We start from the raw sequence: 25,147 nt of genomic DNA, 5'->3' as shown, positions 1-25,147 counted from the left end.
TTCATTAGCTATCCACCATATGTTTTTCTGAAATGTTTTATGAGGTGTAATTAGTAGTCGACGTTGGTGTATGTATTTTCTCTGGCTACTCCCGTCTGGATTCAGGCTGTAGCTATGTGGTAGCATTTATGGTAGCATCAATGTAAAACTGATTTATAGCTAAAATATGCACTTTTTATGAACAAAACATAGATTTATTGTGTAACATGTTATATGACTGTCATCTGAGGTAGTTTTTTCTGGGTTCTTTAGGTTGGTTTTAGTTTATTTCGGTTGGCTTGTGCATGCTACTTGAATCATAATTCATACATCATAATCATATTCATACGTGTCTGTCCACTTTTGTATTTGGTGGTGAGCTAACATAAATATATGTGGTGTTTTCTCTGTAAAACATTTAAAAAATCGGACATGTTGGCTGGATTGACAAGATGTTTATCTTTCAAATGCTGTATTGGACTTGTTAATGTGTGAAAGTTAAATATTTAAAAAAAATAGATTTTGAATTTCGCGCCCTGCAGCTGTTGTCATTTTCGTTCCGATTTCGGGCTTGCACCCCAAACAGGTTTTAATGTGTGAAAGTTAAATATTTAAAAAATATATATTTTGAATTTCGCGCCCTGCACTTGAGCTGGCTGTTTTCATATTGTGGGCGGCCTCGGGCTTGCAGCCAGAATAAGTTAACCTCATTGAGCATTCTGCACTGTGCTCTTGCAGTCATCTTTGCAGGACGGCCACTGATAGGGAGAGTAGAAACAATGCTGAACATTCAACATTTATAAACAATTTGTCTTACCGTGGACTGATGAACATCAAGGCTTTTAGAAATACTTTTGTAACCGTTTCCAGCTTTATACATGCCAACAATTCTTCTGCGATCTCTTTTGTTCGAGGCATGGTTCACTTCAGGCAATGCTTCTTGTGGATAGCAAACTCAAATTCTGTGAGTGTTTTTATAGGGCAAGGCAGCTCAAACCAACATCTCCATTCTCATCTCATTGATTGGACTCCAGGTTAGCGGACTCCTGACTCCAATTAACTTTTGGAGAAGTCATTAGCCTCGGGTTTCACATTATTTTTCCAACCTATACTGTGAATGTTTTTAAATGATGTGTTCAGTACAGTCAAGAAAAAATGTGTTACTAGTTACTAGCACACATATGTTTGTCTATTGTTGTGACTTAGATGAAGATCAGATCAAATTTGATGACCGATTTATGCAGAAATCCAGTTAATTCCACATACTTTTCGTTGTCATTGTAGTTTAACATGACTTTTTGCGAGAAGGATATCACAAAACTAATTTTCAAGTGAGGTTGGAGGAACTTAACAACAGAACATTTGTTTGGTGAGATAAGGATTTCTCCATCATTTGTAACAATTTTGTGTAGGTTCTTTTTGTCGCATTTCTATGTTGAAGGTTTAGGAAAAACACGTTGCCGTTTTCGCCGTTATCTAATTTGCTCAGTTTTTGTGATAAATGAAACCCGACCTTTCCTGAATAAGGTCCTCAACCTCTTTTGTTTCGCGTCTAGATTATTCACTGCTTCTGTCTTACATTTATCAACATCATTGATGTGAAATGTTAGATTTTCTATTTCTGTTGTAAGTCTTTTCTCCGTTGACCAATACTGTTTTTGTTTTTGGAATGGCCTCAAAAGGCACATTTAAAGGCATCCCTCACAATAAGTGTAAGTCCCCTTCTTTCTCGCACTCTCCCTCTCCCTCTCCTCCCCTCTGTTCTGGGTCAAACCAATTTAACAGCACTAACAAGTCTTGAAGAAGTGAAATTCAGCTCTATTCCTCCCTCAGCAGTCCAGCGGGGATAGCCAAATTGGCTATGTTCACTGTGCGGGTGAGAGAACACTGGAGAGGCAGGGTTCTTAGAAACAGATCTGCCACGTCATTCAGTTCCCAAAAAAGCATTATGAACACCCCCAGGACGAATTATTACAATGACTGTTTGTTAATGCACCACGCCGACAATGTTGATTAGCTCCCCCCGCCCTCTCTCCATCACTTTATCCAAATGTCAGCAACACAGAATTTCTATCAGTCATAACTAAAAGACCACATGCCACGATGAATATTTGCATTATCACGCTTCATCAGAAATACATTAAAGAGTACGATCTAAGTGTCTGCGGAGTGTTCATAAAGAGATATTACTAGGCCTGTCATTGCATACATAATTTATGTTTTAAATTAAGATACATTATTAAGGGATGTAGGTTGTGTAGTAATTTAGTGGGCTAAAGTTAGATTATACTGAAGACACTCTATGGGCCTAAAATGTCTGTGCCATCTGTAACAATAATAGTGAGTAAGGGTGAGAGCATAATATACAATGCTTTAAGATTATGTAATATTCCATCATGTTTCATTATGCTTACTCAGGTACTGTACAGTAATATCCTGGTATATGATACACAGCTCCGCTGCCCATGAATGTGTAAATGCTTATAAAGTATGTACCACTGGAGACTTATAGTGTAAGTATGTACCGTACGCACCGTTAAGGCAATAATCCTGCTTGTCCCACCAGAGCTGTTTTTATTAAAGGAATGAGCACCCTTCCCACTCGTCACAGAACTTTAGACTGTGAGGAGAGGGCACAGGCAATAAAGGAGAATATGTGTCAATCAGCAGTGGGATGGATTCGTACCCATGCCGACACGGGACATGTGTGCAATGGCGGCAAGAGTTTGAGGAAAGGAGACATCACCGCATGATGCTATATGATCAAATGAGCCACCTTTGATACAGGTACAAATGTTTGCCCAATGCCCACTGATGCATTTAAAGTCAACATGGTTTATTGTCATACTTGTCTTTCTAGGACAAAATGAATGGTTCTTTGTTGACAGAAGCGTGGGTTAGGTTCAGTGACTAATACACTATGCAAACACAGGCATGTGGACATTACATTTGCATAGTAGACATAATAACGATGTACACACTACAGTCTTGCAAGGAGATGCTATCTGCATCGATGGAAGGTAAACAAAGGAACATACCCCTCGATACATACATAACACATGCACGCACGCACACACGCACACCAGAATGCTTTCCTGAAATATTTACTCTAATCTCAAAGTTGTATAAGAGCTAGGTTAAATCCTACATACAATAAGCTCCAGAATTGCAAACTTGGCATTTGGATATGGCCATGTGTATCTAACTTGATTTGGATGAATACAGTGTTAGAAACAGCAGGTGAGACTGATGTTTCAGTACAGGGGTCTTCACTACAGGGGCTGGTCAGGGGCTACTACCAACATCGTCTCATTAGAATATGTCAAAATAGGGACATTTAACCATTCATCATCATCATACATACATACAATGACCCCAAGCATACTTCCAAAGTTGTGGCAAAATGGCTTAAGGATCACAAAGTCAAGGTATTGGAGTGGCCATCACAAAACCCTGACCTCAATCCTATAGAACATTTGTGAGCAGAACTGAAAAAACGTGCGCGAGCAAGGAGGCCTACAAACCTGACTCAGTTACACCAGCTCTGTCAGGAGGAATGGGCCAAAATTTACCCAATTTATTGTGGGAAGCTTGTGGAAGGCTACCCAAAACGTATGACCCAAGTTAAACAATTTGAAGGCAATGCTACCAAATAATAATTGAGTGTATGTAAACTTCTGACCCACTGGGAATGTGATGAAAGAAATGAAAGCTGAAATAAATCATTCTCTCTACTATTATTCTGACATTTCACATTCTTAAAATAAAGTGGTGATCCTAACTGACCTAACCTTACTCAGAATTAATGTCAGGAATTGTGCAAAACTGAGTTTAAATGTATTTGGCTAAGGTGTATGTAAACTTCTGACTTCAACTAAAATGTACAATATGCCATTTAGCAGACGCTTTAATCCAAAGTGATTTACACACGCATGCATACGGTACATTTTACGTACATATCAGAACTCAGGATGACTTCTTATGACTGCAATCCCGTTAACGGGATGACATGACAACAGCCAGTGAAAGTGCAGGGCGCCAAATTCAAACAACAGAAATCTCACAATTAAAATTTCTCAAACATACATGTATCTTATACCATTTTAAAGGTAATCTTGTTGTTAATCCCACCAAAGTGTCCAATTTCAAATAGGTTACAGCGAAAGCACCACAAACGATTATGTTAGGTCACCGCAAAATCACAGACAAACACAGTCATTTTTCCAGCAAAAGACAGGAGTCACAAAAAGCAGAAATAGAGATAAAATTAATCACTAGCCTTTGATGATCTTCATCAGGTGACACTCATAGGACTTCATGTTACACAATACATATGTTTTGTTCGATAAAGCTCATATTTATATCCAAAAACCTCAGTTTACATTGGCGCCATGTTCAGAAATGCCTCCAAAATATCCGGAGAAATTGCAGAGAGCCACGTCAAATAACATAAATACTCATCATAAACTTTGATGAAAGATACATGTTTTACATAGAATTAAAGATACACTTATTCTTAATGCAACCGCTGTGTCAGATTTCAAAAAGCTTTACGGCAAAAGCACAATAATTTGAGAACAGCGTTCAGCCACAAAAGGAAGCCATACAGTTATCCGCCAAATTGTGCAGTCAACAAAACTCATAAAAAGCATTATAAATCTTCACTTACCTTTGCTGATCTTCGTCGGAATGCACTCCCAGGACTCCCACTTCCACAAGAAATTTTCGTTTTGTTCGGTAATGTCCATCATTTATGTCCAAATAGTTATTTTTGTTAGCGTGTTTGGTAAACAAATCCAGTCAGGAAGCGCGTTCACTAAAAGCTGACGAAATATCAAAAAGTTCCGAAACAGTCAGTAGAAACATGTCAAATGATGTATTGAATCAATCTTTAGAATGTTTTTAACATAAATCTTCAGTAACGTTCCAACCGGAGAATTATATTGACTTCAGATATGTGATGGAACAGAGCTCCCTCTCATGTGAACGCGCATGGTCAGAGCATGGCCAGGTCATGGCCAGGTCATGGTAGACCTGACTATTTCCTGTCTCCTTCGGCCCCACCTCACAGTAGAGGCATCAGACAAGGTTCTACAGACTGTTGACATCTAGTGGAAGCCGTAGGAAGTGCAAACTCATCCATATCCCACTGTTTGTTCAATAGGGGCTGTGTTGAAAATCTACCAACCTCAGAATTTCCACTTCCTGTTTGGATTTTTCTCAGGTTTTTGCCTGCCATATGAGTTCTGTTATACTCACAGACATCATTCAAACAGATTTAGAAACTTCAGAGTGTTTTCTATCCAATACGAATAATAATATGCATATATTAGCAACTGGGACTGAGGAGCAGGCAGTTTACTATGGGCACCTCTGTGCACCTTTCATCCAAGCTACTCAATACTGCCCCTGCAGCCATATGAAGATAAGGCCCACATGCAGACAGCTAGAGTCACAGATGCTTACTGACCCAAACAGGGGGCAGGCAAAGGCAGGCAGAGGTCCGTAATCCAGGGCAGAGTGAATAAGGTACAGAACAGCAGGCAGGCTCGGGGTCAGGACAAGCAGAAGTTCGTAAACAGGACATAGTCAGGCAGGTACAGAACGGCAGGCAGGCTCGGGGTCAGGGCAGGCAGAATGGTCAGAACTGGGTAAACTAGGAAACAGAACATGAGAAAGCAGGGAGACGGGAAAACGCTCTGGTAAGACCTGACAAGACAAACTGGCAACAGAAACAGAGAACACATGTATAAATACACTGGGGATAATGAGGAAGATGGGCAACACCTGGAGGGGGGTGGAAACAAGCACAAAGACAGGTGAAACAGATCAGGGTGTGACAGTCCGGGTGGTCCGGGAATTGATCCAACTATAATGGCATTGCAAGCCGGGAACAATAGTATTTTAAGTGGGGGGATAAAGAAGGGGGAGAAGAACACACAACACACACACACACACACAGCACCTAGGGGCCCAAGGTAATGAGTGTGCTTTGCAACTGAGTAACTCTGAGTGAATGACACAACAGCATCCAAACATATGACAGCATCCATCCAAACAGAGGAAAAGTTATTGTTTCAGAAGTAGATAAAAAGAGGTAGAGTATGGCTATATGGAAACTAGTGACTAGGTGCCACCTATGGAACCAAGCATGGGTCGGGTTGACTGGCAGTTGACAGGTACTGGTGGCAGTATACTTTGGCTCAGGAGGACATGCACTGAACGTGGTCTGGCCCTCCGTTCTCTTCATCGGAGGAATCTGGAGAGCTTCGCGATTAATCAGTGTCTGAAACGGAGAAAGGGAGAAAGAGCACGAAAGACAGCGAGAACGTGAATGTTCAATCTCAACACAAATGTCATCGTAGTGACTACTGGGGAGAGAGAGAGAGATGTACTGATTTGATTACGGAAATAGAGAGGACACACGGAATGTGGGTTATTGTGTGGTCCCCTCACCCTCAGGGGCTGTCTTTTTCTCATGTGCCTCACGAGGAACCACAGCAGCTGTGTGTGTGTGTACTGGTCTCAAAGGCAAACACTGTCTTCGTCACCTTCAACAACTACAACAGTCACATTAAAACGTACAGCTTCATTATGCAGTATCCAAGTGGTGCTATGCAGTGTCTATATGCAGTGGGATATGTTTGGGACATTGGTGATATGTCGAGGTTTGTATGAGTAGAAGGATAAGTGCCGTACATCTTTCTGGCTCTTGAGTCCTGTGGGGTTCTCGGCAGAGGGGGACCACAGTTAAACGTCATGATACAGACCACTGGTGGTCTGTATTGGGAGGTGAAGGTGGGGCTCCGTCAAATGAACCTGTGACAGATTAGTGAGTGAGAATGAAACTGATACTGATACTGTAGAGTTTTGTTCAAGGGTATTACTTGTGTCATCCCATTGTCTCAATCAGCAAAGCCATATTTCATTGTAATACATCTTACCACCCACCATCCCTCTCTCTCTCCCTCACCAGTCCTCCTCCTGTCTCCCTCTGTGAACTGGATGATGCGAGAAGAGACCTTGTCCCCACATGTAGATGTATCCACAGTCGGTGTCGCTGACCACAAACATAAAAGCAACCCCCTTCAATGTGAGAAGGAGAAATAGAGAGGGAGAAATAGGAGGAAAAGAGACAGGGAAAGAGAGAGTAGCACACTGGAATTCTAATTTATAACATGGTAGTACAGTATTGTTCATGTGTCTTATAACTGACAAAGTTCATAATCATTCCTTCCTCTTTTTGTCCCAGTACCTCCAGCGTTGTTGCGATGGCACTTGTATCTCCTGCGGTAATCGGTACCGTAAGAGCTCTGAACAGACAGACAGACAGACAGACGGACAGCTACAGACAGACGTGTCACAGATGGGAAGGACAGACACGAGGAAAGTTAGAAGAGTCAGAGCAATTAAGACATGAATAAAACTGTGTTTGACTCCTTGTGTTTTCCCTGTGCCGTCATAACTGCAGTGGACACTAAGCAGGTAATGTTTGTTTTGGACTAGCTGGACAACAGGTGAGATGGACAGAACCTCTTCAGTACGCCACCATTATAATTATTATTGATCTTCCTCTGGTCATATATCCTACAGAGGAAGGAGGTGAGAGAGAGATTGCAAGAATGCACTTTCTAATTCTGCCTCATAACACACCTGTGAGAGGGATTGGAGTCTCAGCTGACATACTGATCTCTCCCATCCACGGCAAAGTGAAGAACAATAAGCAGTACATAACAAACCGAATGTAAACTAGGCTACTACAGTCAGCCGACTAGAATGCATGGTGTTATTGGGGAATGTGTCAGTATTCAAGCAATTAGGCTAATCAAGCATCATAGCAAACACGTCAAATTAGGCTATATCAGCTATGTGAGGCTAACTAGACTGATGTTGGAACATTGCTGTGGGCACTTGTTTCCATTCAGCCTCAAGAGCTGTGTGAGGTCATCCCTTCAAGCCTTATTCAGCACTGCTTTACAGAGGTAATCTCAAAACACAAAGCCCCTAGTGGAGCTACAAACAGACTATATAAGTAGTGAGTGGAGTTACAAACAGACAATCTGCAAAGAAAATCGTATTGGACTCGTGGTAGCGCCGTAACGCTGGCTAGCGTATTAGCTCGAGTTGGGCCTACCCCCACACCAAAGCTAGTTAGCGTTGCTAGCTAATGACTCAGAATAATGACCATACTCACCCCTGGATGTGTCAATTGCCTACAACTGACACAGAAAATCGCTGATTTGGATTAAAGAAGATGAACAGCTGATTGACTCTTTGCTTGAGTCCGCTAAAAATGTGGTGAACGAAGACACTTGCCCATGGCTTGTCACCGCGACCTCGGAAGAGCCTGCAGCTGCGAGACATACTTTGATCCCGCTAGAAGAGCCTTGGCCATTACCGGGAGCTATACTCAAGCACCCGGTATGATCCACTGCCTCTGCTCTGCCTTAGGGGCCATGGATTACTGTACGGAACCCCCAAAACCTTGGCAGGAAAACGCCAAGGCCAAGTGATGCCTTGGAACTGGGAAACAGATACCGGGTATTGGAAGAGTAGGAGATATCTGCGTCTGGCCAAAAAAGGAACGAACAACTCCGCCCGGAAGCAAGTTCGACCCCTGCCATCTTAACAATTTACAATGGAACAGCCCTTACAACTAGCCCCAAACAACTTTCTAGGAGGAAGATAACTCAAGAGAGACGCAACTTTAAAAATGTACCAAGCAGCAGTCCCACTGTCCTTATTGTGGGCTCATCCATGATCCAAAATGTTTCTATTAGGAAAGCAGAGTCCATCTGTTATGCGGGTGCCCGGATCCAGGACATTGACTGTATGATCCCGCTACTCATTAGTGAACACCCGACTGCCTCTGCTATCACTGTCCATGTAGGGTCAAATGATATTAAACTACAGCAATCTGAGCAATTTAAAAAGGACTTTAAATCACTGATTCATACTCTACTTAAATCAGGTAAACAATGCCTAATTTCAGGTCCACTCCCGTCCCCACGCTCTACAGATAATCATTTCAGTCGTATACGCCAGCTACACATCTGGCTTAAAGGTTGTTGTTGTTGTTCAATACGCATACAATAGGTGGACAATTATAAAAGCTTTTCTACATCGACCAAATGTATTTCTCCGGGATGGATTACATCTGAATAGGTATGGTTCAAGCATTCTCTCCTCAAAACTGGCTCTCACTTCAGCCTCATACAGATCATGTGAGAATTGACAATATATAGCCATGGTGGTCGATACTCGGGATTGGTCGATTTCCCCGTCAGACTATACTCATTGCTCCCCCCACAGCTTTCAATAGCTCTACAGGTGCTGCTAACATGGATGAAACTTTTGATGGACTTTATGTTATTGTTACACTATTGTCAAGGTACCGTGTTGCCACTTCCTCGTACAGGCAGAGGGGTTATTGTTAAAAGTAATCTCATCTCCATCCAACTCAGGCCTGTCAGTAGTTACACGAGGAAGCGTCGCTCATCTAATATTACCTTGAATGCTCCATCTGATATGAGCTCTCGAAACAATGGCCTTGGAATTATTCATTTGAATGCTAGAAGCTTGATCCAAAAGTGAGATTTGATTGAAACACTGGTCTCACAATCACATGCTGACATAATGATTATATCTGAATCCTGTCTCTGTGTCTCTGTTCCAGACTCAGATGTTCTGTTAGCTGGGTATAATGTCTACAGAGCAGACAGAGTGGGTAGAGGTAGACTCAGATGTTCTGTTAGCTGGGTATAATGTCTACAGAGCAGACAGAGTGGGTAGAGGTAGACTCAGATGTTCTGTTAGCTGGGTGTAATGTCTACAGAGCAGACAGAGTGGGTAGAGGTAGACTCAGATGTTCTGTTAGCTGGGTATAATGTCTACAGAGCAGACAGAGTGGGTAGAGGTAGACTCAGATGTTCTGTTAGCTGGGTATAATGTCTACAGAGCAGACAGAGTGGGTAGAGGTAGACTCAGATGTTCTGTTAGCTGGGTATAATGTCTACAGAGCAGACAAGTGGGTAGAGGTAGACTCAGATGTTCTGTTAGCTGGGTATAATGTCTACAGAGCAGACAGAGTGGGTAGAGGTAGACTCAGATGTTCTGTTAGCTGGGTGTAATGTCCACAGAGCAGACAGAGTGGGTAGAGGTAGACTCAGATGTTCTGTTAGCTGGGTGTAATGTCTACAGAGCAGACAGAGTGGGTAGAGGTAGACTCAGATGTTCTGTTAGCTGGGTATAATGTCTACAGAGCAGACAGACTGGGTAGAGGTAGACTCAGATGTTCTGTTAGCTGGGTGTAATGTCTACAGAGCAGACAGAGTGGGTAGAGGTAGACTCAGATGTTCTGTTAGCTGGGTGTAATGTCTACAGAGCAGACAGAGTGGGTAGAGGTAGACTCAGATGTTCTGTTAGCTGGGTATAATGTCTACAGAGCAGACAGAGTGGGTAGAGGTAGACTCAGATGTTCTGTTAGCTGGGTATAATGTCTACAGAGCAGAGTGGGTAGAGGTAGACTCAGATGTTCTGTTAGCTGGGTATAATGTCTACAGAGCAGACAGAGTGGGTAGAGGTAGACTCAGATGTTCTGTTAGCTGGGTATAATGTCTACAGAGCAGACCGAGTGGGTAGAGGTAGACTCAGATGTTCTGTTAGCTGGGTATAATGTCTACAGAGCAGACAGAGTGGGTAGAGGTAGACTCAGATGTTCTGTTAGCTGGGTATAATGTCTACAGAGCAGACAGAGTGGGTAGAGGTAGACTCAGATGTTCTGTTAGCTGGGTATAATGTCTACAGAGCAGAGTGGGTAGAGGTAGACTCAGATGTTCTGTTAGCTGGGTATAATGTCTACAGAGCAGACAGAGTGGGTAGAGGTAGACTCAGATGTTCTGTTAGCTGGGTGTAATGTCTACAGAGCAGACAGAGTGGGTAGAGGTAGACTCAGATGTTCTGTTAGCTGGGTGTAATGTCTACAGAGCAGACAGAGTGGGTAGAGGTAGACTCAGATGTTCTGTTAGCTGGGTATAATGTCTACAGAGCAGACAGAGTGGGTAGAGGTAGACTCAGATGTTCTGTTAGCTGGGTGTAATGTCTACAGAGCAGACAGAGTGGGTAGAGGTAGACTCAGATGTTCTGTTAGCTGGGTGTAATGTCTACAGAGCAGACAGAGTGGGTAGAGGTAGACTCAGATGTTCTGTTAGCTGGGTATAATGTCTACAGAGCAGACAGAGTGGGTAGAGGTAGACTCAGATGTTCTGTTAGCTGGGTATAATGTCTACAGAGCAGAGTGGGTAGAGGTAGACTCAGATGTTCTGTTAGCTGGGTATAATGTCTACAGAGCAGAGTGGGTAGAGGTAGACTCAGATGTTCTGTTAGCTGGGTATAATGTCTACAGAGCAGACAGAGTGGGTAGAGGTAGACTCAGATGTTCTGTTAGCTGGGTATAATGTCTACAGAGCAGACCGAGTGGGTAGAGGTAGACTCAGATGTTCTGTTAGCTGGGTATAATGTCTACAGAGCAGACAGAGTGGGTAGACGTAGACTCAGATGTTCTGTTAGCTGGGTATAATGTCTACAGAGCAGACAGAGTGGGTAGAGGTAGACTCAGATGTTCTGTTAGCTGGGTATAATGTCTACAGAGCAGAGTGGGTAGAGGTAGACTCAGATGTTCTGTTAGCTGGGTATAATGTCTACAGAGCAGACAGAGTGGGTAGAGGTAGACTCAGATGTTCTGTTAGCTGGGTATAATGTCTACAGAGCAGACAGAGTGGGTAGAGGTAGACTCAGATGTTCTGTTAGCTGGGTGTAATGTCTACAGAGCAGACAGAGTGGGTAGAGGTAGACTCAGATGTTCTGTTAGCTGGGTATAATGTCTACAGAGCAGAGTGGGTAGAGGTAGACTCAGATGTTCTGTTAGCTGGGTATAATGTCTACAGAGCAGAGTGGGTAGAGGTAGACTCAGATGTTCTGTTAGCTGGGTATAATGTCTACAGAGCAGACAGAGTGGGTAGAGGTAGACTCAGATGTTCTGTTAGCTGGGTATAATGTCTACAGAGCAGACCGAGTGGGTAGAGGTAGACTCAGATGTTCTGTTAGCTGGGTATAATGTCTACAGAGCAGACAGAGTGGGTAGAGGTAGACTCAGATGTTCTGTTAGCTGGGTATAATGTCTACAGAGCAGACAGAGTGGGTAGAGGTAGACTCAGATGTTCTGTTAGCTGGGTATAATGTCTACAGAGCAGAGTGGGTAGAGGTAGACTCAGATGTTCTGTTAGCTGGGTATAATGTCTACAGAGCAGACAGAGTGGGTAGAGGTAGACTCAGATGTTCTGTTAGCTGGGTATAATGTCTACAGAGCAGACAGAGTGGGTAGAGGTAGACTCAGATGTTCTGTTAGCTGGGTGTAATGTCTACAGAGCAGACAGAGTGGGTAGAGGTAGACTCAGATGTTCTGTTAGCTGGGTATAATGTCTACAGAGCAGACAGAGTGGGTAGAGGTAGACTCAGATGTTCTGTTAGCTGGGTGTAATGTCTACAGAGCAGACAGAGTGGGTAGAGGTAGACTCAGATGTTCTGTTAGCTGGGTGTAATGTCTACAGAGCAGACAGAGTGGGTAGAGGTAGACTCAGATGTTCTGTTAGCTGGGTATAATGTCTACAGAGCAGACAGAGTGGGTAGAGGTAGACTCAGATGTTCTGTTAGCTGGGTATAATGTCTACAGAGCAGACAGAGTGGGTAGAGGTGGAGGTATTGCCATACATGTTAAACGCAACCTAGATGTCACTGTGTCCATTTCAACTTCTGTTCCGAAACAGTATGAATGCTTAGTTCTAAATGTGTGCCTTGGTCATAATGCACTGTTAACGCTAGCGGGAGTTTATCGCCCACCCTCAGCTCCGGTATCTGCTCTATGCAAATTGTTTGAGTTAATGTCTAATTATGCAAACTCTGAATTATTGATTGTCGGAGATCTCAATCAGGACAGGCTGATGCCAGCATCGTTTAAATTAAAAGACATTTGTAATGAACTAAATCTTACTCAACTAATAACTATACCTACCCGTCCTAATACAAAAGACCCGAAAAAAAATCTACATTAATAGACCTTATCTTAACAAATACACCTCACAAATATATAGCTAGTGGGTTATTTGCAAATGACATCAGTGACTACTGCCCTATTGCATGTATCAGAGATACTAGGCTAAAAAACCCTGACCCCCGTATAATTCTAAAGAGATTTTTTTTTATCCATGACCTTGATTACTCAGAGCTTTTATCCATTAACTGCATAATGGACCCAGTTCTAGTCTTCTCTTTCTTTCATCAATTTTTACCTTCATGGCTGATAAACACTCTCCGTTAAAGCGACTTAGGGTAAAAAAATTGAACTAATCCTTGGTTCTCCTCTGATTTGAAAATTCTTTTCCTGCAAAAGAATCAAGCATGGGCCTTGGCGAGGAAAACTGGTGAAACAGCTGATTGGCTGCTTTTAGGCAATTGAGAAATAAATGGACCGAAGGAATAAAAAAGGCAAAATCTAGGTATTTTCTTGATGTTATGACAGAGACTGCTGGTGATCCCTCTAAATTCTGGAAAACTGTTAACTCACTTAAACGAGGAAACTCCTCAACTTCCCTGCCGAAGCAAATTACACCGGAATCTGGGATCATCAGTGACCGAATTTGAAATTTGTGATGTTTTTAATAAGCTCTTTATTTCTGCTGGTTTTCTTTTTGAATAAAAAAACAGTCAACATGATCCTGACAGGTCTATTGTTTCAGCCCCTCAGCCTTCAGCTGATGTGGAAAACAGTAAGCTTGTCACACCCTGATCAGTTTCACCTGTTCTCGTAATTGTCTCCACCCCCTCCAGGTGTCGCTTGTTTTCCCCAGTGTTTCCTGTCGCTCTGTGCCAGTTCATCTTGTATGTTAGTCAAGTCAACCAGCGTGTTTTTCCCGTACTCCTTTTGCTATTCTCTTTTTGCTAGTCCTCACGATTTTGTCCCCTGCCTGACTCTGGACTTCTTTCCCGCCTGCCTGATCATCCTGCCTGGCCTGATCTTGATTCTGCCTGCCCTTCAGTACCGTTTGGACAACTGGTTTTGACCCTTTTGCCTGTCCCCGACCATTCTCTTGCATTCTCATGTTGTATGTTGTACTTAAATACTTTACACCACTGCTGCTTATTAGAGACAGACGCCTGGCTCAAATAGAAACCTATATCCTTCATGCACACAGCATTTGCTCATTTGCATAGTTCCTTGTTTCATTCCAGCATTCACTCTCATTTCTTCATTTCCTGCGCTAAACTGAAAGCGCGAACCACCACTTTTAAACATGACAAGGCGACTAGAAACATGACCGAATACAAACAGTGTAGCTATTCCCTCCACAAGGCAATCAAACAAGCAAAGCTTCAGTGTAGAGTCAAAGTAGAGTTGCAATTTAACGGCTCAAACACGAGACATATGTGGCAGGGTCTACAGTCAATCACAGATTACAAAAAGATAAACAGCCCCGCCATGGACAACATCTTGCTCCCAGACAAATTAACACCATAGTCACCCTTCAAACTCGTCCCTGGGTCTCGACCCTGCCTCGTGCAACTGGGTTATGGACTTTCTGACGGGCGGTGAAGGTAGGAAACAACATCTCCACCCTGCTGATCCTCAACACTGGGGCCCCACAAGGGTGCATTCTCAGCCCTCTCTTGTGCTCTCTGTTCACCCATGACTGCGTGGCCATGCATGCTTCCAACTCAATCATCAAGTTTGCAGATGACACCACAGTGATAGGCTTGATTACCAACAACAGCGAGATGGCCTACAGGGAGGAGGTGAGGGCCCTCGGAGTGTGGTGTCAGGAAAATAACATCTCACTCAATGTCAACAAAACAAAGCAAATGTTCGTGGACTTCAGGAAACAGCAGAGGGAGCACCCCTCTGTTGCACAATGCATCACCGGGGGCAAACTACCCCCAGGACATCTACAGCACCCGATGTCACAGGAAGGCCAAAAAGATCATCAAGGACAACAACCACGCGAGCCACTGCCTGTTCACCCTGCTATCATCCAGAAGGCGAGGTCAGTACAAGTGCATCAAAGCTGGAACCGAGAGACTGAAAAACTATTTCTATCTCAAGGCTAACATAGAGGCTGCTGCAAACATACAGGCTCAAATCTCTGGCCACTTTAATAAATGGACTTAATAAAGGTATCACTAGTCACTATAAATAACACCACTTTAATAATGTGTATATATCCTACATTACTCATCTCATATGTATATACTGTATTCTATACCATCTACTCTATCTTGCCCATGCCGCACTGCCATTGCTCATCCATATCTTTATATGTACATATTCTTATTCATCCCTTCACATTTGTGTGTATAAGGTAGTTGTTGTGAATGTGTTAGATTACTTGATAGACGTTACTGCATTGTCGGAACTATAAGCACAAATCAAATCAAATGTATTTATATAGCCCTTCATACATCAGCGGATATTTCAAAGTGCTGTACAGAAACCCAGCCTAAAACCCCAAACAGCAAGCAATGCAGGTGTAGAAGCACGGTGGCTAGGAAAAACTCCCTAGAAAGGCCAAAACCTAGGAAGAAACCTAGAGGAACCAGGCTATGAGGGTTGGCCAGTCCTCTTCTGGCTGTGCCAGGTGGAGATTATAAAAGAACATGGCCAAGATGTTCAAATGTTCATAAATAACCAGCATGGTCAAATAATAATAATCACAGTAGTTGTCGAGGGTGCAACAAGTCAGCACCTCAGGAGTAAATGTCAGTTGGCTTTTCATAGCCGATCATTAAGAGTATCTCTACCGCTCCTGCTGTCTCTAGAGAGTTGAAAACAGCAGGTCTGGGACAGGTAGCACGTCCGGTGAACAGGTCATGGTTCCATAGCCGCAGGCAGAACAGTTGAAACTGGAGCAGCAGCACTGCCAGGTGGACTGGGGACAGCAATGAGTCATCATGCCAGGTAGTCCTGAGGCATGGTCCTAGGGCTCAGGTCCTCCAAGAGAGAGAAAGAAAGAGAGAAAGAGGGAATTAGAGAGAGCATACTTAAATTCACACAGGACACCGAATAAGACAGGAGAAGTACTCCAGATATAACAGCCCCCCGACACATAAACTACTGCAGCATAATTACTGGAGGCTGAGACAGGACGGGTCAGGAGACACTGTGGCCCCATCCGATGATACCCCCGGACAGGGCCAAACAGGCAGGATATAACCCCACCCACTTTGCCAAAGCACAGCCCCCACACCACTAGAGGGATATCTTCAACCACCAACTTACCATCCTGAGACAAGGCCGAGTATAGCTCACAAAGATCTCCGCCACGGCACAACCCAAGGGGGGGTTGTGGCTCAAATCAGCCAGAAACAAATAAATTTCTTCTGAAACTCGTCAGTCTATTCTTGTTCTGAGAAATGAAGGCTATTCCATGCGAGAAATTGCCAAGAAACTGAAGATCTCATACAACCTTGTGTACTACTCCCTTCACAGAGCCATGCAAACTGGCTCTAATCAGAATAGAAAAAAGAGTGGGAGGCCCCGGGGCACAACTGAGCAAGAGAACAAGTACATTAGAGTGTCTAGTTTGAAAAACAGACGCCTCACAAGTCCTCAACTGGCAGCTTCATTAAATAGTACCCGCAAAACACCAGTCTCAACGTCAACAGTGAAGAGGCGACTCCGGGATGCTGGCCTTCTAGGCAGAGTTGCAAAGAAAAAGCCATATCTCAGACTGGCTAATAAAAAGAAAAGATTAAGAGTGGCAAGAAAACACAGACACTGGACAGAGAAACATGTTTTTCTTTCAAAAACAAGGACATTTCTAAGTGACCCCAAACTTTTGAACGGTAGTGTACATTCTCCTGTGTCCGTGCGAATCAAGGTTACCGCAAAATGCAAGCAATTTCGCTCTACGGTGTCCACAGATCGATTTGTAAGCGACAATGTCTGTCGGAACCGGTACCAGAACCATGCAGGTCCCCCTAAACAGGGACTTTACATCGGTTATTAAAAGGGGCAGTTGGCTATTTGAGACCATGTTTAACTGAAGCTGTGCGGTATGACAAGCCATACACGTGACTCCGTCTAGGATGCTATCTGATGCTCCCCATCCATGCCAGACCTGGATTCAATTACTCTTAAGAATAGCCGCAAAACCACAAGCCCCGCCCATCTGGCACTCCAGGCAGGCTAGAGCAAATGCTCAAAGTATTTGAATGATTTCAAATAGCATTCCCACCCAGGTCTGATCCATGCCGCTGTCCCTGTCAGTCCTGTGCACGGCATGTATGGCTGGATTAGCACGCCCTCACACACCAAGGAAACAGGAAGAGCAGACGCTTACACAGTAAGGTTTGCACCCTGAGTCTAGACATGGGAAGGGTTGGGAAGCCGGAGAGAGAATTGGTGCGTGCTGCATAAGCTCCCTAGCAGTCACTGGGCTCCCCGGTTACTAATGCTATCGTGCGAGTTAGTTTAAAGAGAAAGGGTAAAGGGAGATCATGTATGTGTGTGTGAAAGAAAGAGGGCCAGAGGGAAATTGCATGTGTGTGTGCATGTTGTATGGTTGCGTGCATGTGTGATAGAGGGGTGGTGGGTTATTGGGATAATCAGTAACACTTTCTATTTTTTATTTCACCCTTAAAGTTGACTGAGAACATTTTTACATTTACATTTTAGTCATTTAGCAGACGCTCTTATCCAGAGCGACTTACAGTAGAGTGCATACATTTTATTACATTTTACATACTGAGACAAGGATATCCCTACCGGCCAAACCCTCCCTAACCCGGACGACGCTATGCCAATTGTGCGTCGCCCCACGGACCTCCCGGTTGTGGCTGGCTGCGACAGAGCCTGGGCGCGAACCCAGCCCAGCCTGGGCGCGAACTCAGAGACTCTGGTGGTGCAGCTAGCACTGCGATGCAGTGCCCTAGACCCCTGCGCCACCCGGGAGGTCTGAACACATAATAAGAACACATTCTTATTTACAGCAATGACCTGGCCTGGGGAATAGTTACAGGGGGAGAGGATCTTTAGTAATCACAGAGTCAGGACACTCGTTTAAGGTCCCATCCGAAATACGGCACCTGAGTGGCGTAGTGGTCTAAGGCACTGTGTCTCAGTGCTAGAGACGTCGCTACAGGCCCTAGTTCGATTCCAGGCTGTATCACAACCGGCCGTGATTGGGAGTCCCTTAGGCCCAGTGTCGTTAGGGTTTGGCCGAGGTCGGCCGTCATTGTAAGTAAGAATTTGTTCTTAACAGACTGGCCTTGCTAAATTTTACTTTATTTTTTATTTTTTTAACCTTTATTTAACTAGGCCTTGCGGATGCTGATCTTAGGCTTGTCTGCGACTGCTCAGCCATGGAAACTAATTTCATGAAGCTCCCGATGAACAGTTCTTGCGCTGAAGATTGCTTCCAGAGGCAGTTTGGAACAAGGTAGTGTGGCAACCGAGGACAGATGATTTTTACACGCTTCAGCACTCGGTGGTCTCGTTCTGTGAGCTTGTGTGGCCTACCACTTCGCGGCTGAGCCGTTGCTGCTCCTAGAGATTTCCACTTCGCAATAACAGCACGTACAGTTGACCGGGCCAGCTCTAGCAGAGAAGAAATTTGACGAACTGACTTGTTAGAAAGATGACATCCTATGACGGTGACACTTTGAAAGTCACTGACCTCTTCAGTAAGGCCATTCTACTGCCAATGTTTGTTTATGGAGATTGCATGGCTGTGTGCTTGGTTTTATACAGCTGTCAGTTTGGTTTCCTCTCTGATCCTATCTCCGAGTGACATTCAATCCTTTAAATAAAAAAGCAGTGCCATATGGAGGAAGAATCTGTTCAATTTATATACTGTAAAGCTGGCAATATTAAGTTGCCAGCTTAATACTGTAATTTTGCTTCCCCGCAGAGATGCTGTAATATATTTTGTACTATTTTCCTTACTGTAAAAACATATTACAGCATCCCTGCTGCAAATTTAGAATTGGCAATAGAAGTAACAACAGTTAACACATATGTAACCAAATAAGAGCATCATTGCAAAACAAATCTAAAAACTATATTGTCTGTGGGGTTTGTGATTGGGTACAATCCTAGTTCTATGATCAAGGGCAACTCTAATTAGGGGTATGGGGTTCAGAGGCGGTGAAACACACAACGGGACAGTTTGGGCAGGAGAACATCCAGGTTAGAGAAGTCAGCACAACATCAGGTGTTCCTCATGGGGCTCCGTAACAATCCTCCTCAGTTCTGATGTGTTAGCTCTTCCACCCTTAATTAGGACGAGCATTGGAAAAGAAAGAATAGAATGAAAGACAGAGAGCACCAGGGCTGTTACTCTGTGGGGAAAAGACAGGGGACAAGGGACATATCAAGCTGGTGTATGTGTGTGTGTTCACTTACCTCACTAGAGGTCTTCATTTAAACTCAGTGAGCTCATGGAAGAATGGGGCAATGTAGGGGGTGATAACAGCTGGCTTCTTCTAGGCCCACTTGTCATGCAATTTGCCCCATCTTCAGGGTTCATCATCGTGGGTTGATTCGAAACTACATCATACAGTGTCATCGGAAAGTATTCAGACCCCTTGACTTTTTCCACATTTTGGGTTACAGCCTTATTCCAAAATGGCTTACAATTTTTTTAAAATCCTCAGCAATCTACACACATTACCCCACAATGACAAAGCTAAAAACAGGTTTTTAGAAATGCTATCAAATGTATAAAAAAAATTAAAAACAAACACCTTATTTACATTTATACCCTTTGCTGTGCGACTTGAATTTGAGCGTTGGTGCATCCTGTTTCTATTGATCATCGTTGAGATGTTTCCACAAGTTGATTGGAGTCCACCTGTGGTAAATTCAATTGATTGGACATGATTTGGAAAGGCACACACCTGTCTATATAAGGTTCCACAGTTGACAGTGTATATCAGGTCAACATTCAACACCATAGTACCCTCCAAGCTCATCATCAATCTGGAGGCCCTGGGTCTCAACCCTGCCCTGTGCAGTTGGGTCCTGAACTTTCTGACGGGCCGCCCCCAGGTGGTGAAGGTAGGAAACAACATCTCCACTTCGCTGACCGTCAACACTGGGGCCCCACAAAGGTGCATGCTCAGCCCCCTCCTGTTCTCCCTGTTCACCCACGACTGCATGGCCATGCACGCCTCCAACTCAATCATCAAGTTTGCAGACGACCCAACAGTAGTGGGCTTGATTACCAATAACGACGAGACAGCCTACAGGGAGGAGGTGAGGGCACTCGGAGTGTGGTTGCAGGAATACAACCTCTCACTCAACTTCAACAAGACAAAGGAGATGATCGGGGACTTCAGGAAACAGCAGAGGGAGCAACCCCCTATCCACATCGAAGGATCAATAGTGGAGAAGGTGGAAAGTTTTAAGTTCCTCGGTGTACACATCACAGACACACTTAAAACTTCTCTGGGATATTTGGGATGCTAGCGGGGCGCCAAATTCAAAACAACAGAAATCTCATAATTAAAATTCCTCAAACAAAGTATTATACACCATTTTAAAGATAAACTTCTCGTTAATCCAGCCACAGTGTCTGATTTCAAAAAGGCTTTACGGCGAAAGCACACCAAGTCACAAGTCACAGAAAAACACAGCCATTTCCCAAAGGAGAGGTGTCACAAAACTCAGAAATAGCGTTACAATTAATCACTAACCTTTGATGATCTTCACCGGATGGCACTCCCAGGACTCCATGTTAGACAATAAATGTGTATTTTGTTTGATAAAGTTCATCTTTATGTTCAAAAACCTAATTTGAAATGTATGTGTTATGTTCAGAAATGCATTGTCTCAAACAAACATCTGGTGAAAGTGCAGAGAGCCACATTAAATTACAGAAATACTCATCATAAACATTGATAAAAGATACAAGTGTTAAAAACACAATTAAAGATAAACTTCTCCTTAATGCAACCGCTGTGTCAGATTTCAAAAAGGCTAAAGCACACCTTGCGATTATGTTTGGTCAGCACCAAGTCACAGAAAAACATACAGCCATTTTCCAAAGAAGGAGAGGTGTCATAAAACTCAGAAATAGCGTTATAAATATTCACTTACCTTTGGTGATCTTCATCGGAATGCACTCCCAGGAATCCCAGTTCCACAATAAATGTTTGTTTTGTTTGATAAAGTCCATAATTTATGTCCAAATACCTCCTTTTTGTTCGCACGTTTAGCCCAGTAATCCAAATGCTCGATGAGCGATCACTTAGTTCAGACGAAAGTCCAAAACGTTATATTACAGTTCGTAGAAATATGTCAAACGATGTATAGAATCAATCTTTAGGATGTTTTTATCATAAATCTTCAATCATGTTTCAACCGGACAATTCCTTTGTCTTTAGAAATGAAAAGGAACACAGCTAACTCTTACGGCCGCGCGCCTGACTGAGCTCATGGCATTCTGCCAGACCTCTGTCTCAAACAGCTCTTATTCTCTCCCCCTTCACAGTAGAAGCCTGAAACAAGGTTCTAAAGACAGTTGACATCTAGTGGAAGCCTTAGGAAGTGCAATATGACCCCATAGACACTATATTGGATAGGCAAATACTTGAAAAACTACAAACCTCAGATTTCCCACTTCTTTGTTGGATATTTTCTCAGGTTTTTGCCTGCCATATGAGTTTTGTTATACTCACAGACATCATTCAAACAGTTTTAGAAACTTCAGAATGTTTTCTATCCACATCTACTAATTATATGCATATTCAAGCTTTTGGGCCTGAGTAGCAGGCAGTTTACTCTGGGCAACTTATTCATCCAAGCTACTCAATACTGCCCCTGTTCCCAAAAAAGTTAAATGATCCACTCACACAGACAGTGTTGTGCAGAAGGCGCAACAGCCTAACCAGCTCTGCTAGGGCGAGTAAAATGGTCAGAGTGGGTTGCTCTCTCATTATGTGTCTGGAAGTAGCTATTGTTGCAGAGTTATTTATCCAATAGAACAAGAGAGAGAGTTCTTCAATGGAAGCTTCTCTAACATCAGTGTCACCTTTGGACGTTAATCTTTATTTTTACAAATGATTTTCTACTGGTCTTACACAAAGCTAGAGTGACTCTGTATTTGGATGATTCCACACTCTACATACCAGCAACCAAAGCCAGTAAGTCACTGAAATTATAAATAAGGAGTTACAATCAGCATCAGAATGGGTGATAAATAATAAACAAATACATCTGAAATTACATTCATTATATTTGGTTCCATACATTCTAAAACCTAAACCTCAACTGGAGTTGTGCATACATGGTGTGACCTTTGAGCAAGTTGCCCACGCTAAACACCTAGATATAACAGCGGATGGTCCATTATCATTGTAAAGCTGTCTGTTATTTAAAGATGTTCTGCATTTTTTTACACAAAAATCAACTGTACTAGTTGTTAAGGATCTGGTCTGGTCCCATCTTGATCAAAGAAAGACGTAGCAAAACTGCAGTTGGCTCAAAACAGAGCAGCACTCCTTTCCATTAACTGCACATACAGAACTAACATCAACAACATGCATGCCAATGTTTTCTGGTTGAGGGTTGATTAACTGCTTCTGTTCTTGTTTTCGTGAGAAATATTACTGTGATGAAAATGCCAGAATGTCTGCATAATCAAATAGCATTCAGCTTAGACACCCATACATACCCCACGAGACATGTCACCAGGGATGTCTTCACAGTCCCCCAAGTCCAAAACGAATTCAAGGCAACACACAGTATTATACAGAGCCATGATCGCATGGATCTCCCTGTCACGACTTCCGCCGAAGTTGGTCCCTCTCCTTGTTCGGCGGTCGACGTCACCGGCTTTCTAGTCACCACCGATCCATGTTTCATTTTCGTTTTGTTTTGTCTTCATTGTACACACACCTGGTTTCCATTCCATAATCAATGTTCCTTATTCAACCCTCTGGCTTCCCTTTCTGTTTTGTGCGTGATTGTCGTTGTCATGTGGGTTCGTTATTTGTTATTTTTGTGCTCTGGATATTTGTGTTTTTCCTTGTTGGAACATTGCTTAAATTTTGAGTAAATTCTCTGTTTATTACTCATACCTGTGTCCTGCACCTGACTCCGCCTTATCCATTCACCAAATCGCTGACACTCCCTTCCATTTCTAAATGTGTATTTGTATTTATTATGGATCTCCACATCCTGGGGCCCAGCAAAATTAAGGCAGTTATATACAATAAAAAAACATTCACAACAGATTTAAAAGCACATTAAGTGTGTGCCCTCTTGCAAATACTCTACTATCACATATCTACAACACAAAACCCATGTGTACGTGTGTGTATAGTACGTATGTTATCATGTGTGTGTGTATGCCCGTGCCTGTGCCTGTGTGTGTGTCTCTTCACAGTCCCCGCTGTTCCATAAGGTGTATTTTTATCTGTTTTTTTATCAGATTTTACTGCTTGCATCAGTTACTTGATGTGGATAGAGTTCCATGTACTCATGGCTCCATGTAGTGCAGTGCTTCTCTCATAGTCTGTTCTGGACTCTGGGAATGTGAAGAGACCTCTGGTGGCATGTCAAGAGGGGTACGCATGGGTATCTGTGCTGTTGGCATTCAACATGACAATACTTCTCAAAACTATAAGTAGTGATGAAGTCAATCTGTCCTCTACTTTGGGCCAGGAGAAATTGACATGCATATTATTCATGTTAGCTCTCCTTGTGCATTTAAGGGCCAGCAGTGCTGCTGTAACGGCTGTCTTCCTCCTCCTCAGACGAGGAGGAGTAGTAAGGATCGGAGGACCAATGCGCAGCGTAGTACGTGTTCATGCTCTTTATTAAAACAATTGAACACTGAAACAAAACAATAAACGACACGTGAAATAACCAACCGAAACAGTTCCGTGTGGAACACACAGACACAGAAAATAAACACCCACGAAACACAGGTGGAAAAAGGCTACCTAAGTATGATTCTCAATCAGAGACAACTAACGACACCTACCTCTGATTGAGAATCATACCAAGCCAAACGCAAAAACTAACATAGAAAAAACGAACATAGATAACCCACCCAACTCACGCCCTGACCATACTAAAACAAAGTAATAACAAATAAATTAAGGTCAGAACGTGACAGCTTTTCTTAAATCGCTCTTTGAGGCACCTGACCACACGACTGGACAGTAGTCCAGTTGCGAAAACATTTACGGACTGTAGGACCTGCCTTGATGATAGCATTGTTAAGATGCAGAGCATCCCTTTATTATGGACAGACCTCTTCTCTTTTTAGCTACTGTTGCAACAATATGTTTTGACCATGACAGTTATGAAAGGGATAAACCAAGAAGTTTAGCCTCCTCAATTTGCTACATTTAAATATGATTAATTACAAGATTTAGTTGAGGTTTAGGGTTCAGTGAATGATTTGTCCCAAATACAACGCTTTTAGTTTTTGAAATATTTAGGACTAACTTATTTCTTGCCACCCATTCTGAAACTGACTGCAGCACTTTGTTAACTTCTTATGGGCAGGTGGTACGGTAGCGTCCCACCTGGCTAACATCCGAAATTGAAACTACAGAATTATAAATATTTAACTTTCATAAAATCACAAGTGTAATACATTAAAATAAAGCTTAACGTCTTGTTAATCCAGTCGCTGTGTCAGATTTCAAAAAGGTATTTTTCAACCACTATTTCTGCCACAAAAGTCAGAAATAGCGTTATAATAAATGCCTTACCTTTGATGATCTTCTTCTGTTGGCACTCCAAAAGGTCCCAGATACATCACAAATGGTCCTTTTGTTCAATAATGTCCTTCTTTATATCCATAAAAACTCAGTTTAGCTGGCGTGCTTCATTCAATAATCCACCCAGTTTCCCTCCATCAAAATGTATACAAAATGAATCCCAAACGTTACTAATACACTTTTCCAAACAAGTCAAACAACGTTTATAATCAAACCTTAGGTACCCTAATACGTAAATAAACGATAAAATTTAAGACGGAGAATCGTTATTGTCTTTACCGGAGAAAAATACCAAAGAACGCACTTTGTTCCACGTGCTTGAAAACACTACAGCCAAAATGGGAGCCACCTAGAAAAACTACAATTTCTGGCTCATTTTTCC

This window comes from Salvelinus fontinalis, chromosome 15 (genome assembly GCF_029448725.1).
Source record: "Salvelinus fontinalis isolate EN_2023a chromosome 15, ASM2944872v1, whole genome shotgun sequence".
NCBI lineage: Eukaryota > Metazoa > Chordata > Actinopteri > Salmoniformes > Salmonidae > Salvelinus > Salvelinus fontinalis.
The sequence above is the reverse complement of the archived record's forward strand: the minus strand, read 5'-3'. Positions refer to the sequence as shown.